Below are 15,868 nucleotides of genomic sequence, written 5' to 3'. Positions count from 1 at the left end.
CACTTCGCAGAGTCACTGAATACGAACCCGTTGAACCCGGTGAATCCGTAGGTCAACGAGTCGCTACCAATCGAAACAACCGAAAAACAAGGAAGTAAGCAGAACCACATGCATGGGCCTGGTGGCAAAGATCTTGCTGCCACACATAATAAATCTACTCTGTTAACGCTTTAAGAAAGAAATATTAGAATCAGCTTTATTTTCACGTTGATGATATACCTGTTAAAAGGTGTTTAAACATTTTCAACATCTACGAAATATATTTAAAAGATGACATGACGGTCTGTTTTGCTTACAAATCGAAGATAAAAATGTTTACGGCTTCCCTATAAACATTCTTAAAACTCCAGTCAGAGTTTCAAAACGTTGTTGACCTTCCCCCGAACCTGAAATAAAAGATCTCAGCCTTTGGGAAAAATGTGATCACACGTGTACTTAAATCATATCAACAATAATTGTTGTTACATCCTTTCTTTTATAAAATACACAAAATCAATACATTGTTTAACTGGCCCTTTGACGTAATCGTCCTTCAATTGAGCAGGAGCTCCTCTCTCTCTGAGATAAAGTAACCTTGTCTCTATCCTTGCTTTTACAGGACTTTTTTGCTACATGTAGCATTTTTTCCCCTTCAGCCCAGGACAGGCAACCATTTCAACATGGGGACCAAGTTTACAATATTTTGTACCTTGGAAGAGTGGGTCAGGCTATGAAGGGCAAAGTTCTGTCCTATACTAGCAATGGAGCAATTCTCCTTCAATTCAATATTTCATGTTGATTGAAAATATTTGACAGCAAGCTATCATTTTCATAAAACATTTTATTCTTTGAATATTCAATTTTGAAAGTCAGAGAGCCACTAAAAAATTGCTGACGGGCCGGATTTGGCCCGCGGGCCGTATGTTTCCCACCCCTGCTTTAGCAGTTTATCCCACATTTTCCTAGGTAGTCTGATGTAGCTGCAGACGAAATCTCCACCATTCTATACTTCAAATTTTTTTTGATATTTCATAATCTTCACCGAGACTGATTTTCTGCTTTATCAAGCTTTTCCTCTCTGTGATTCTAAATAGCTGTCATATCTTGGAGCAGGTAATGATTCTGACATTTGGAAAAAAGGTCCAGCCGTTGACAGTGGGATAAAACAATGATGCCAGTACATTTTACAACATCAACAACAATTATAACAAAGTTGAACACAACCCACAATGTCAACGTAATGACGTTGTTATTCAATGCAGGAAGATTCAATGCGAGTACATTGATAATGTCAATAATAGAACACGCTTTTGGTGTATAAAACAGGGCTGTTCTAAGTTGCGACCAAAAGCCTGCACAGCTCTGCCCGATACGGCATCGAGCACTTAACGACAGGCCAGTTAAGTAATATGACCATTTTGCTTTCCCCGATAGAAGTCCAAAGACAGCCAAAACGCCAGAGTTTTCTTTGCAGATAGCTTGGGTCTTATATTGATGAGCTAAAATACAAAGGGAGGCTGATAAAAAAGCTTCGTCGATCTCATCTAAACTCCCATTTTGTGGAAATGTGGAATTTGACTCATGCAGGACGGATCATCGGAAATGAATAGACAAGAAATCAAAGGCTGCGGGTGATGATCTAGTTTTGCTAATCATTTTACACCCACAGACGTGCACCTGCAGTGCTTTGAAAATGCAAACTATAAGATTTTATCCCTGGAGCAAAATCGATGAGAAATACAACCATTCTTAATCGTGTTTATGCATGAAAACAAAGGCAAGGATTTTTCGCAGCATGTAAACTATATCTGTGGCTTTAGAGATTGAGATTCACTGTTTCATCTGGCAAATGTCATTTTGGTCATGCGACTTTCCAAGCCCACTCCATTAGCATGATTAACTCATCGCATATTTGTTTCAATCTCTGCAAGCAATGTTGGTTGAAGAAATTCTGACGTTCGATATCGAAGTCTTATTAAACGTTCGATAGTTTAATTCTACATTGTTATTGTGACCAATTTCTCTGTAAATCAAAATTTGCTTTCCCCAGATGCTAACTTTTGATGTTGTTTATACAAGAAATTAAATTTTAAAAGACTGAACAGCGCAGCGATAATCCCATCAAAGCCCTTTTCAGTTTTTATTTGATTTGAGCGGTTGAAAAGTAGTGACAAATCGGTAGCTGCAACAACAGCAGGAAGCTGCTTGCATTGTTAGTTTAGTTGCCTCTTTCTTACCAGCCAAAGTGCAGCCTTTTTAGCCTGTCATCAGGATGAGGCATGGATTTTGTAACCTTTTTTGACAAGGGAGTTCTTTTGATCGCAGTACACATGTGGACTTTCAATTAGAATCAACTTGAACAATATTTCAGGTGGAGCTACGAAGTTCAGCTAACTGATGTGTACTCTCTGGGTTTCGGTAACATTTAACACTAAAATCAAAACAAACAAGAAAGAAGAACAGAAGACCATATTGACAAAAATTCAGTTCGTTATCAAGTTGTGTTTTGCTGACGAGAATAGCGTATACACAGCACCTCTCTCTGACGAGAATAGCGTATACACAGAACTTCTTCGTTGCTCACCTTCTCTGACCACGGTATTCTCTTCATCTTCGTTAAGAACCACATCTCATAGCTTTCGAGGCTTCAAATCTGCTGTTAATGTCCAAGTCTCAGTCCCATAGTCCAGGACAGGATAGACATAACAGTTTAGCAAACGCAATCTCGCTGACATACTCATCTTGCAGTGTCTCAAAATGTTATCCAATTTTTGAAGAGCAAATTTTGCTAAAGCTACCCTTCGTTTGATCTCTGTAACACATCTAGCATCTTCGGTTATTAGACTGCCTAGATAGCTAAAAGACTAGACTTGTTTAACTTTCAGCGATCCTTTACTCTCAGCGTGAGCAAAGGACGTTCCCTTTTCTTTGAAACGACTAAAAATTCTGTTTTCTTACAGTTTATAGTCAGACCTTTTTTCTCACTCTCTTTTACGACAACATCGAGAAGCTTTTGTAGATCACTGGCAGATTCGGCTAACAAAACTGTGTCATCTGCATATCTTATGTTAGTGATATTGCTTTCACCTACCCTCAGACCATTCTTGTTATTAATCTCTCTCAAGATCTTTTAAGCGTAATAGTTGAAAAGTTTTGGGGACAACACACATCCTTGTCTAACTCCTGTCGCAATATCTGTGTAGTTACTGCATTCACCATCGACTCTAATGCAAGCAGATTGATTCCAGTAGAGATTCTGCAGCAATTGAAGATCTTTTCCATGCATATCCAACTTTTGGAGTTCCTCAAACATGTCATCATGACGAACATTATCAAACGCCTTGCTGTAGTCAATGAAACAGATGAACACATTTCTTTGTATTTCACACATACACAGCACAACACAAAGAAAAATTTTAGGAACGTAGCTATAGGTATACAAATAAATGCACAGTGTGGACAAAAGACCCAAAGTTCGAGTCACAGCCGTGACCCAACATTCACTTGGAATGAGAAGAGTGGACAGCTCTGTAATTCCAGGTGAAGAAATCATGAAGTTTGGTAGCATTGAGCGGCAGTGGCGTAGCGTGACTTTTTCGACTGGGTATTCTCTATTAAACAAAAGGGTGGGGCAGGGTGTGGCTTGATGGGGCTTGATGAAAATAGGGGGATAATAGGATAATTAAAAGGATTAGCTATTGACATTTTATCTAATTTTCTTTTTGGTTCGGTTGGCAAGTACTGCACTGTCAGGGCATTACTATTTTATCTTGCTATGATGAAAACGATACTTTGCTGAAGAACCCAACGCAAATATACTCTTCGAACTCATACATTGCATCAAATTACCACTAAACCATTTCATCAAAAGTAATTCAAATCAAAACATATCATTGAAAGCCAGTAAAATTTTACTGGTCGAAATATGTCCCAATAGTTGTTGTTGAATCGTCTAACATTTGCACTGATGTAAAGAGGAAGTAACTGTAAACACCTACTCTTAATACCTCAATACATAAGGGCTTTCGAAAGTTTCAAAATTATTCACATAGGGCGTTACATGAGTTATAAATGATTTTGTGGTATGCAGTATAGACTTTTTCTTCATGGCCTAATCGTGATATTTTCAATACAAGTTCATATTTGAAAGAATCGAAGGTAATGAGATGAGACTGCACAATAATGCAAATAAATGCGCTCGAATAATGCAAACAAAATAGGCCAACAAGATAACTGAATCACCAGGCAACTTTAAGGATATTATCCAGGCCTATCTGCATTTACTTTAATTCTATCACATAATACAAACAGAAACATCCCTGATTGGCAAGCAATAACAAATTGGCATTTCAAGAGGGAACAGATCTGAGTCAATGTAGTATTATGTAGCAGCCTACCTTTCCTTTCAACTTTGCTGTTGGTAATTTAAGATTAGGGGTCAAATGAGAGAATGATTATGAAACAGTAATACAGACATTGCAATAGTTTTTTTAATTAAGTCATGTTTACTGTTATCGATGCAGCTCCATCACTCCAACCGCTCCGCTCCGACGTCCATTAACTGTTTTTATCGATCTCATAACGAGACTATTTTGAACCAACTTTGAGGCTGTACGCTGCATATTTCTCAGCGTACAGAACCATTGTTTTAGCTGATTAACGGCAAATATTATTCATGGAAAGGAGCATTTTGATTGGTTAAAGTACCGTCTAGGGTATTCACTGCGTATTCATGACCGATCTCCATACAACATGAAGTAGCTCAATCTTCAAAATTAACTTCAAAGATCTCCCAGCTTCTCTATGCTTCGCAGCGTTATTGTTTCTATGAATTTGGTGATATTTTGTACTTGTACAAAATGTAGAATATCGGAGGTAACGATTTCAACCAGAATCAATAGCCCCAAAACATTTTTTACTTACTACAATTATACGTCGTATTAATATTTTTCTGAGAAATCTCAGGGTATTCACTGAATACCTTGAATACCCGGACGCTACGCCACTGTTGAGCGGAAGGATCAGGACACTCTCGATAAGGACAGCTTCTCGGTGGCCAAAAACTACCTTTGGAAACTGTTTAGTAACAAATAAAATTACAAATTTATTAACACCATACAATATATTAAAACTACACGTTTCACCAGAAACAGAACAGGCATTCAAATACTAATATTGTCCTGTTCTGTAAAATCCTCAAAGCAACTTTGTTGTACTCAAGAGGTGAACTAGTTCGTTTCCTGGCTCGGTGAACTCATGTCTGCTTTGTGTCACGAAATAACATAGCTGTCAATAAGGTATATTGTTGAAAGCGCAGAAAGGTATTCCAGGCAGCAAACCAGGCAGCAAACCAGGCAGCAAACCAGGCAGCAAACCAGGCAGCAAACCAGGCAGCAAACCAGGCAGCAAACCAGGCAGCAAACCAGGCAGCAAACCAGGCAGCAAACCAGGCAGCAAACCAGGCAGCAAACCAGGCAGCAAACCAGGCAGCAAACCAGGCAGCAAACCAGGCAGCAAACCAGGCAGCAAACCAGGCAGCAAACCAGGCAGCAAACCAGGCAGCAAACCAGGCAGCAAACTTGATAAAGAAAACGAAAATATTATCAGCTGACCAATTTTTGTCACGAACGACTCTCTGCCCTCGGTTCTTTTGCCAATTACCATGCAAATGCCTGCATACCTGCCATCGTTTCTATCCATCGTCCTATCTATCGTTTTTCTCTTATTTTGAAAGCAATAGTTATTACAAATTGAACCTGTAAAGATCATCAAGCTTATACTTGATTATATTGTCTTAACGACCATTATATGTGTGTTCTTAAAGTAAAAGATTTTATTCCTAAGTAGCCTACCTTCGTCTCGAAACTGTTTCAAGAAGGTCTACTTCACCAAGACACATAACTCTTTACCAGATTCAGCTTTAGATGTGCAAGCCGCTACTTGTTAGTATTTTCTGCCTTCTTCACTTTTCGATTCCTTTGTTTTCTTGACTATATTAGTTAATTCATGACCAGTTTATCTCTTCAAGCATTTCCAGTTCTTGTGTATTTCCTTGACCTTCTTTCCACAGCTTCGAGTCTGTCTAATCTGACGCCCTCTGCTGCTTTCAAAAAGTTACAAATTTGACATGTGTCTCATATTTTGAAAATAGCAAAGGGTTCTGTTTCCAGCTTTTGTCTCTACGCTTAGGCGACGTTATTTATCCGGAAAATTTCCAATAAATCTATTTCCAATATTCCAGGCCTTTATTTCCAAAAAATTTGCAAAAAGCAGAAGCGCCTGGGAAATCAGCTTTTGCAAAGAATCATAATTGACGTAAGTCTGAAGTTTATCATAAAGTATAAAGTTGATAAGAAAGACTAGGGCACATCTTAAACTGAGCATGGCAAACAAAGTACAGAACATTCTTATTCAAAGAACTGTGATTTCAGAAGATGCAGAAAAGTTTCTCACTTTGGAGTTTGGAGTTGCAATTTAATCAACTCTTTTTTTCTAGTATCAAATAAGTTGAGCGAAAAAAATCATATTGGGAGTTGATTTTAAACATAGCGTAAATCAGAGAAGAGGTGAGTTCAGAGTTAGTGAGCTTAGATTGAAGTCTGATTCGGCAGGACCGGCTGTTAAAGACAGCGTAATTTATGACTTGCGCTATAACAATTGTTTCACATTATAAATGATGATACTTATTATTTTCTTTCTTTGAAACATAGTTGTTTATTCATTGAGTAAATTTTATCTTAAGGGAGCGGAAGAAGAATGTTAATGGTATAAGAGTAATTGTCTGTTCACCCGAACACATAACTCATGTAACCAATCACCTGGTTTTGTCATGGACCAAGATTTATAGACAGATTTGTTGGCCATGAAGGTTTCTTTAATTAAAGTTCAGAGCAATTTCTTGACATAATCAATGCCCTCAATCATTAATCCAATAGACATTTCCTAAATTCAAGTCAGATTTCAATTACCAATCTGACACAAGTAATCGCCATTTGTAATCAATATTGATTCAAAGGACATGTGCTGCAAAGAACAAAACGATAAGTGATTCAGCGGTTGCATTCTCGAACCCAACTTCTCCTGTTTCCTATTGCTCCTTTAAATTAACTTGGATCAATGTGACAGGAATATCTCTAGTTCTCCATCTCGAATGACGTGAAACTTTAAGTACTGCTCAACGTCTCACCAGTCATTAACATCAAATCCTGACGAATCGATTTTTCTCAAAATATCTAACCTTATAAATCACCCTCACAGTGTTTGTGCTGTAAGACTTAGAGATTCTGCTTTTTAACTTGGAAGACTTTGCTTGGGCGCTTGATTTAAACATCAACGTCACATTGAAGCATAAAATGGTATATCTTTATTTAGTACGAAAACAACTTTAATGCATTCCTATCTAGTCTGAAAGTTTGTTAACCGCATTTTTTGCTATGAAAGTCTTGAAATCCAATAAATGTATTAAACCAAACTTAATGAAAATTAAAATGTGGTATGAAGCAGTGGAGAAGTCTTGTAACCTATGGAATGAAGCAATGGAGTTTTATCATCATAGAGGCGGAAATGTTTTCTTTGGGGGGGGGGGTAGGGGGGGTTGACATCCAAAAACAAGCAAAGGTGTCAACAAATGAGCAAATTTATCAAACTGCGCTAAAATTGTGTTTTAATCGACAATTTAGCAAAAATTTTGCTCCCCCACATCCCAGGGATTTCCACCACTGAACATCATCATGTAGGCATGTTACTTTTCAACTAACTTGTTCCTCTTCTCGACCTAATAAAATAAACCGGGTTAGGTCACGGCTGAGAATCGAACGAATCTCTATATTATAACGCATCTGAAACACAAGGGGGGAGGGATGTCTCCACAAACAGAATACTGTCATTAAGCTTGCACATGTTTGCTTTTGCAAAGCATAAACCATAAGGAGATGAATGTAGACTAGCAGCATACATAACTCGTCAAATATGGTTTACATCTTGGATACCGTCTTCGCAATTTTGGTTTTCTTCCGTTAATCACTACGCCTTCATGCCATCTTGAGTCTTCAATGCTTTATTCTGATATACGAAATCCTCCAACCTTGTTGTGCAGACGAAAATGTGGAACAGTAGTACCCAACAACAACCAAAACAACAAGTCTACAAAAATACTAACTTTTTAGCTGTTTAAATTATTTCTTGTTTAAATTATGTATAGAACAGGGTGAAACTGTTTCTGTCGGATTTAAAGAGCTGTGACGACACAGCAACTCTAGAGTGAGCATAGCGGAGTGAGTGGCAAAGGTAAAAAGACAAGGCTGTGTAAGATCCTTACATAAAACTGCTCAATGATTTCGCTAAAAAAGAGGTGTAAGAATTGACATCTGGTTGAGTATTCTTTAAAGTCATTGTTTTACCGGTATGTCATAAAGTGTTCGATGCCGTATGGGCAGAGCTGTACACTTTCCCTTTTTTTATTTGTGTGTGCGTGTTTATGACTTTTTCTCAAAAATTCATTACAGCAACCTAAAACCGTTACCTCTGATTCTAGTAACAAAGATGTTGAAGAGCTTTTAACCCCTTTCTCAGTCAATGATGAAAAGTAGAAGTTTTAAAAAAATGTCATCCATGTACAATGCACGCAGATATGCATGCAGCCAACCCGCAGCTCGATGTCAACTTTAGAGTGCAAAAGCACAATTTGGCAAAGTTCTTGAGAACTCAAAGGGTAGGCATTGGACCAATTTTCACAAGTTGGCAGAAGCTGGAATGACATTAAAAACCAGTTCGGCATCAATCACAGTGCACATTGAGCACTGCGCCGAGGGCCCTTAGCTTGAAAGGGGCCCCAATATTTCTGGAAATTTCAGATTTTTCGAAAAGAACTTATAACACAGATTAGAATCTAATTTTTGGACAAGCATTTTTACTTACTGCTCATCTGCAGCTGTCAGTGCCGTCGGAACGAAATATTGGGGGGGGGGGGCTGCCCATTGTATTCCTTCTCATTCAGTACACTGTTATAAAGGTTATATCCTATAGTTTGACAATTATTGGGGGGCCCCAGCCTCCTAGCCCCCGACAGGGTGCAAACAACATTTTCTGGGGTGCAAACAAAATTTAAAGAAATTAGCACATGTGCGCCCGCTCATTTGCTCAGTAGGATTGGTAGCAAAGCAGCTGAATGCTGCCTCTTAGTCGTTACATTCTTGTCATCACAAAGAAGATCCCAAGAAATCAAAAATCTCCACTGTCTTACCTATCTAATCCTAATCTGAATTCCTGCTTCATTTCCTCTTGCGCTTCTAAAAAAGTATCACTGGTTATTCAGTCTTTAAAGAATGATAAATCTAGTGGCCCTAACAGTATTCCAATTAAGTTATTAAAGATCTTAGATCCTCGGATTTCTGTTGCTCTATCCACCTTGATCAACGAATCATTTGAAACAGGTGTTTTCCTGGATAAGCTTAAAATAGCGAAAGTTATCCCCGTATTTAACAAAGGTCTCACTACAATGAAATCAAACTATAGACCAAATTCCCTACTCTCAATTTTCAGTACAATATTTAATAAAATTATGTATGAACGTTTATATAATTTTCTTGAAGTATATGAATTGCTATTCAGCATGCAATTTGGTTGTGGAATATTTATTGATCTCCAAAAAGCTTTTGATACTGTAAACCATGATATCTTTTTAAGTAAGCTTGAACATTATGGAATCAGAGAAACTGCTTTGAATTGGTTTCAGTCATATCTGAGTGAGCGAAAGCAGTTTGTTTCAGTCAATGGTCACTCATCTCCAATATGTGACATAATATGTGGTGTTTCTCAGAGATCAGTGCTGGGTCCTTTACCATTTCATATACCATTCCTTACTTACATAAATGACTTTCCTAACTCTTCTAAGCTATTATCTTTTTTCTATTTGCTGATGACACAAATATTTACTTTGAATCTGAGGATTTCACAACGTTGACCAGAAAAGTCAATAAGGAATTAACCAAAAGTAAATCCTGGCTAGATTGTAACAAGCTTGCATTAAACATTGACAAACCAAATTTTGTATTCTTTCATTCATCTAGAAAGAAGGTATCAGACCTGATAAACCTTAAACTTGGCAATAAAAAGGACTAAATATGTAAAATTCTTGGGTGTTCAGGTTGATGAACATCCTGGAAATATCACAACAGTGAACTCTGCAAAAAACTTTCTAGAACATGTGGGTTGTTCTCTAAACTTAGGCATTATAGTCCATTATCTACTTTTGTCTGTCTGTATAACTCATTATTCTCATATTTTCTCAATTATGGTATTATTGTCTGGGGTCTTACCTTTGACACTTACCTTTATCCACTATTTCTTCTTCAAAAGAAAATCCTCAGATGCATAAAATTGGAATCATCTACCGCCCCATCTGCACCTTAATTTCATTCATTAAGGATATTGAAACATGAGGATATGATTCAATTAAATATTTTAACCTTTTTTTAAAGCTATCAATGAGCTCTCGCCAATCTATTTTCATAACTACTTCACTCCAAACTCCTCTGTCCAGAGGTTTGGAACTCGTAGAGAAGGTGTATTTATATTTTTCAAGTTGATGTTAGGAGGCCTAAAAGGGTCTTAGGTAACATGCTGATGCAAGGACACGAAATTAGCCTAAAACAGGACATAATAAAATCATTGATATTCCGTGTTGTGACATCATGCAATTCAAACCAGTTTACTGGCGTAATGTGGAGCAAAATGAGGCAGCAGAAAACTTATTTCATTTTCTGAAAAATCGTTGGAATAAACTTCTTAGACTATTAAAAGACTCTCACAATAAATTCCTCAAGATCTTTATTTTGGTCGCCAAAGTCGGAGAGAAACCACAATTATTTTTAGTGTCACTTATTATGTCTCATTATACCATACTCAACATAATTTGCTCACTTGTTACAAAACTTCAAAAAAATCTTTACGAATGTGTTATTTTGAGGTACATACAGGTATACACATGAAGGCCCCTATTAAATCTTGTGCCCAGGGGCCAAAAAGTTTTAATGTGGCCCTGTTAACATTGTGGCGTAAGACATTTGTACTTTCCATGTTTCAAAAGAGCACTTAAAAAGCCACACCAAAAAACTTCTGTTTTTCTGAAAGAGGTGAAATAATGGAAAGCAAACCTGTTTAAGAACATTAAAGAACTGTCATGGAAGGCAAATGGGTTGGAGTTCTATACCCGCATTAGCGAATATTCAATACCTGCCTTTATTAAACTTGTTTGCCTCGCAGGCGAAATTGATTCAAAGCTGAGAAGTAATTCCTTCCCTTTTGATGGAAAAAGTTCAAGGAAGAAAACAAAAGCAAATGTTGCCAAATCAGAGAAAGAGAAGAAACAGAGGCTTCTGAAAAGTACATGCGATGTTCTGCAAGTTAAATGCAAAGATGGTTGATCATATGCATACCGCATCAGGGCCGCATTTACGTTTGTTGGGGCCCTGGGCCCAAAGTTGATTGGAGCCCCTTAGATTATACCATTTGTGTCATGTGTACAGCACTTGGCTAAACATAATCAAACATAATCAACCAACTATAAGACACGAATAAACTTTTATCCATTTCGCATTTCAGTACATTCCCAAGAAAACTACCTAACTGCTGAAAACTTTTCGATGATTTTATTAGGTTTTAAAACTCCCAGGACATCAAAATCTGCTGCCATTAAACATAAGGAAACAACGCGCTACTGGGGCATTGTGGACCTTAGCTCACACACATTCACAAAAATTTCATAGAATAGATTCCGGTGAGGATTACGTTGACATAGATCACAATCAAGTAGGAGGCCTGTGGCACAGGCAGTTTACTCTTTCAGCTTAAAACAGAGTTCTGCCAACTTTGCATTTCCACTGGCCACCACTTAGTTATGGTGGAAAACTACTAGTGCTCATTTGGAAAAGATTCTAGTGGCACAGTATCTATTGATTATTTTAGTGAAAATGCGATTTTCTTGAGGGCCACCATTTTAATGCAACCATTAATTAGTTTATAATGTTAGGGGATGGCCTGGAGGCCAAATGTAAAACATCACGAGAAAAGAAGTGGGAGGCTAAAAAATATGGGAAATTAGATCAAGTTTGCTAATTTTGTTTTGAAAGAAGACAGGTTATAAGAATCTGAGAGGGTGAAGAGGGTGAAGCCAACCAAAATTGATAAGCTATGGCAAATTACGACGAGACGTGGGAGAGAGCATGGAAGTTTGGCAAGAAGATTTACTAGTTTGGAAAGCTAGATGTTTTTGCAGGTGATGGGGCGAAAATGAACGGGTTTGGAAAGCGGCTACCAAGGCTGGCGACAAAACATTTTTAGAAATAGGGTGTTCTAGGAATGGCCGGAAACTGCATCTAAAAAATATATTTTCGCAGAAGAAAAATCCGAGGCAATACTGTCATGCTCTTTTTAATCACTATGTCCGATAGTTTATCTATTCTAATGCTGAGCTAAAACTTGTCTTACAAACTTTTACAAAGTCTTACAAAGTTCTATTTCAGCGAGTAATCAAGTGTTTCACATTAAATAAGGAACTAAAAGAAGGTGAAGAATATTTCTTTACACGTTTGTAATTAGCTTTTCTCCTTTTCTTCGGCAGAGCAGGATCATTGATTTAGTAGACTTCAAAGCTTTCTTAACATGCCAATTCTTCGTTTCTCAGATTCTCAAAATTTTCTTCCTAGCGCTTTCATTTCATTCAACAGCTAAGAATCTCTTTTTGAGGAGAAGTTACTTACATGCAATGACCAACACACAATTTTTACACTCATTCCATTTCTTCCAGCAAATTCCCATATTCAATATTAAAGACAAAGACAAAACATAAGCTAAGGGACAAGGAACATTAATTATGCACAATAACTTAGAGACAGGGGTGATTTCTGACAAATTTAACAGGGGGTGCGCAGGAGCGTCGTGGCCAGGGGACAGGGGGCCGTAGCCCCCTCTGGTTTCAAAATTTGACAGATTTTTGGAAGAATCATTGTTCTTCGGAAAAGTTTTAAAACTTGAGCTTTGGGTAAAACCGAGAAGTGAAACGAACTTCTTAGCGACGTAAATTACCTGATTTGTACCCCGGGTAGCAGTATTGTAGATGGCTAATCCTTACTAAAAATTTTTCCTGTAACTTGTTTCTAACTTTATTTCTGAGACTAAAGGATGGAGACTCTGGCACCCAGGGTAAGTCACTTACTGCTCGGATTTTGTCAGTTAAAATCCGAATCTTCAATGGCCAAATTTGATTTTGGAAATTGGTCAATATTGGTCATAAATTATATCTTTATATGATATTGCAGTCCGGAACAGTAAGTGCCAGGCTTGAAAATTTTTACATTTATGTTGCATAAGGTAAAACATTTCCGGCGAACTCGAAACATTAAGATGATAAAAAATTTCCTTTCGGCGGTAACCATGTTGCCGCCTCAGGAGATAGGTCTGAAAAATCTTTCAAAGATGGAGATAGGACTGAAAATCTAATTATCGTCCCATATCAGTCTTGCCTGTCATCTGAAAGCTCTTTGAAAGGCTTGTTTTCAACCAGCTGTACCAGTATATGAGAGAAAATGGTCTCTTCACATCAGACCAATCAGGCTTTTTGCGGCTACATTCCACACTAACTTGCTTGCTTAAAATGAGTGATGACTGGTACAACGGGCTCGATCTCGGTAAGCTCGTGGCATTGGTACTTATTGACCTGAAAAAGGCATTTGATACGGTCGCCCATGATATTCTCTGTAAAAAGCTCGAATTTTATGGGGTTCAGCAGCGAGAGCTGTCTTGGTTTAGGTCTTACTTATCCAGCCGCAATCAATTCTGTAGGGTTAATGGTGTTGATTCAAATGTCAGGGAAATAGAAGTGGGAGTCCCACAGGGTTATGCCTTGGCCCTCTTCAATTCCTTATCTATATCAATGATCTTGAACGGGCCATCCAAGAATCCTCTGTGACTATATATGCTGATGATACCAGTCTTTGTCACCAGTCTCACGATTCGACTCAGCTGAATGAGGCTAGCGATCTCAAGAAATTGGAGACTTGGTTGCGAGGCAATAAGCTTCCATTGAGTGTGGCAAAAACTCATTCAATGCTCATATCCACCACGCAGAAAAGCAGCTTTCTTAGAAGTCGAAATGAAGCCTTGGAACTGAAAATACGCGACAATGAGCTCGAAGTACCTTGGAGTGCAAATAGATTGCTCATTAGATTGCTCTTCAGGAGAGTAACTCACTCTCCTGAAAAGTGAGTTACTCACGAAACAGGCTTGTAGAGATAAACCATGTAGTTTTACTTTCTTCAATCTATGATATATCACGCTCTTCGTGCTAACGTATTGAGCACTGTGCTACGGAAGTATCAAAAGACAAATTTCTATATATATACATATATAGAGACGCTTTTCCGTAACTTTTTTGCTATGCAAGGCATGCTAATTTTCCTGTAGTTAAGGTACCGATTTCTATTGCTTGCGGCCACGAAATGATGTTGACTCAACGTCATTACGAAGTCAACGATGCAAAGAAGTTGGCACGGCTTCTCGCGAAAACAATCAATCCTTTGTGGCATGACGTGATTTAAGAAACGGATATAGTGGCAATAAAAGTTTTGATTGGTAAAAGTGCATTGCTATTGTCAATTTTGCCATTGTTTTTCTTCGCATATCAGAGCCCTGTGCTCCTACCATAAAGATACCTCAGCACGTACTCTAGCGCTCCAACGTGCATGGAGCTGTGCACTTCGCGACTGAAAAGATCTTACAAATCGTGTCACTAATACTTTGCAACGTAATAACACCACAATTTCCAATTAAAGCAATTTTAAATCCAAAAAGCAAGTAAGCAAAGAATAACCATCTTTGTCGCAATAAACAACTAAATTTCGCGGCTCAGCGTTTCTGCCCTCAGATGCTGTAGGTGAAAGGTTCGAAGATCATCGCATCAGTTAATATTGAAAGCTTTATAACGGTTTCCATTCCAAAAAGCAACTCGACTATGAAGTATAACTACCCATGGGTGAAGCGGATGCTATGAAACTACCTACAAAGCATCAAAACAGTACCGGCATTCTTCGTACACAGCGACAGGATACCTATGTTTTTTCTAGTGTAAACGGTTAGGAACGGACCTTTTTGGCTACGATTGAAAACGGGGTTTAATCTAGGGTTGGGGCGAGGCTTTCTGAAAATGTCAGACGTCAATGCCGTGCCACTGCGCATGCTTCGCAAGAAAGTTCCGTTCTTTTTACTTAAGTGTAAACGGGGCCAAATTTGGTTCCGTTCTTTTTAGCTTCAGTGTCAACGCGATGAAAAGAGTGGTGTCGTGCCCAAAGAAGGTTCCGTTCTTCTCTCTATAGTGTAAACGTGGTCTAAATAGCATATGTCAACTGTATCTCAAAACTTTTTCTGAGTTGTGTTGAAATATTCACCAGGTCTTACGAAACCAACATTAAGGAAAACTAGGGTAATACCCATACCCTTTCCGATAAAGTCACTTGAACCTAGATGGTGATAAAAATTCTTAAATCATCTTTAAACAGGTTAACAGTAGTGGCTTAACATGTGTCTTTGTGTTTTGTTATTAATTCGAACGTCTTACCTCACTAACCAAACATGGATTTAAGAAAACATCCCCGACCCAACAACCACAAGCTGCATGCGGTGTTAGAAGTTGGTTACTGACAACGGAATTATGTATTTCCCTGTAGCTAATCAACGTCATGTAAGGCAAGTCTCGGATGTCTTTAGTGCAAAGCCAAAGATCAGTCTCGTAATTCACTTTTTGTTAAATGTGCATGATACCTATGTCTTTGTGGTGCCCGTATCCTTTTGATTTGGGTTAATGGAAATTCATGTATCATTTCTCTCGTGAACTTTC

The sequence above is a fragment of the Rhopilema esculentum genome, chromosome 12 (genome assembly GCF_057945365.1).
Source record: "Rhopilema esculentum isolate cy_ngs chromosome 12, ASM5794536v1, whole genome shotgun sequence".
Taxonomy (NCBI): Eukaryota; Metazoa; Cnidaria; class Scyphozoa; order Rhizostomeae; family Rhizostomatidae; genus Rhopilema; species Rhopilema esculentum.
Note: the sequence above shows the minus strand (reverse complement) of the source record.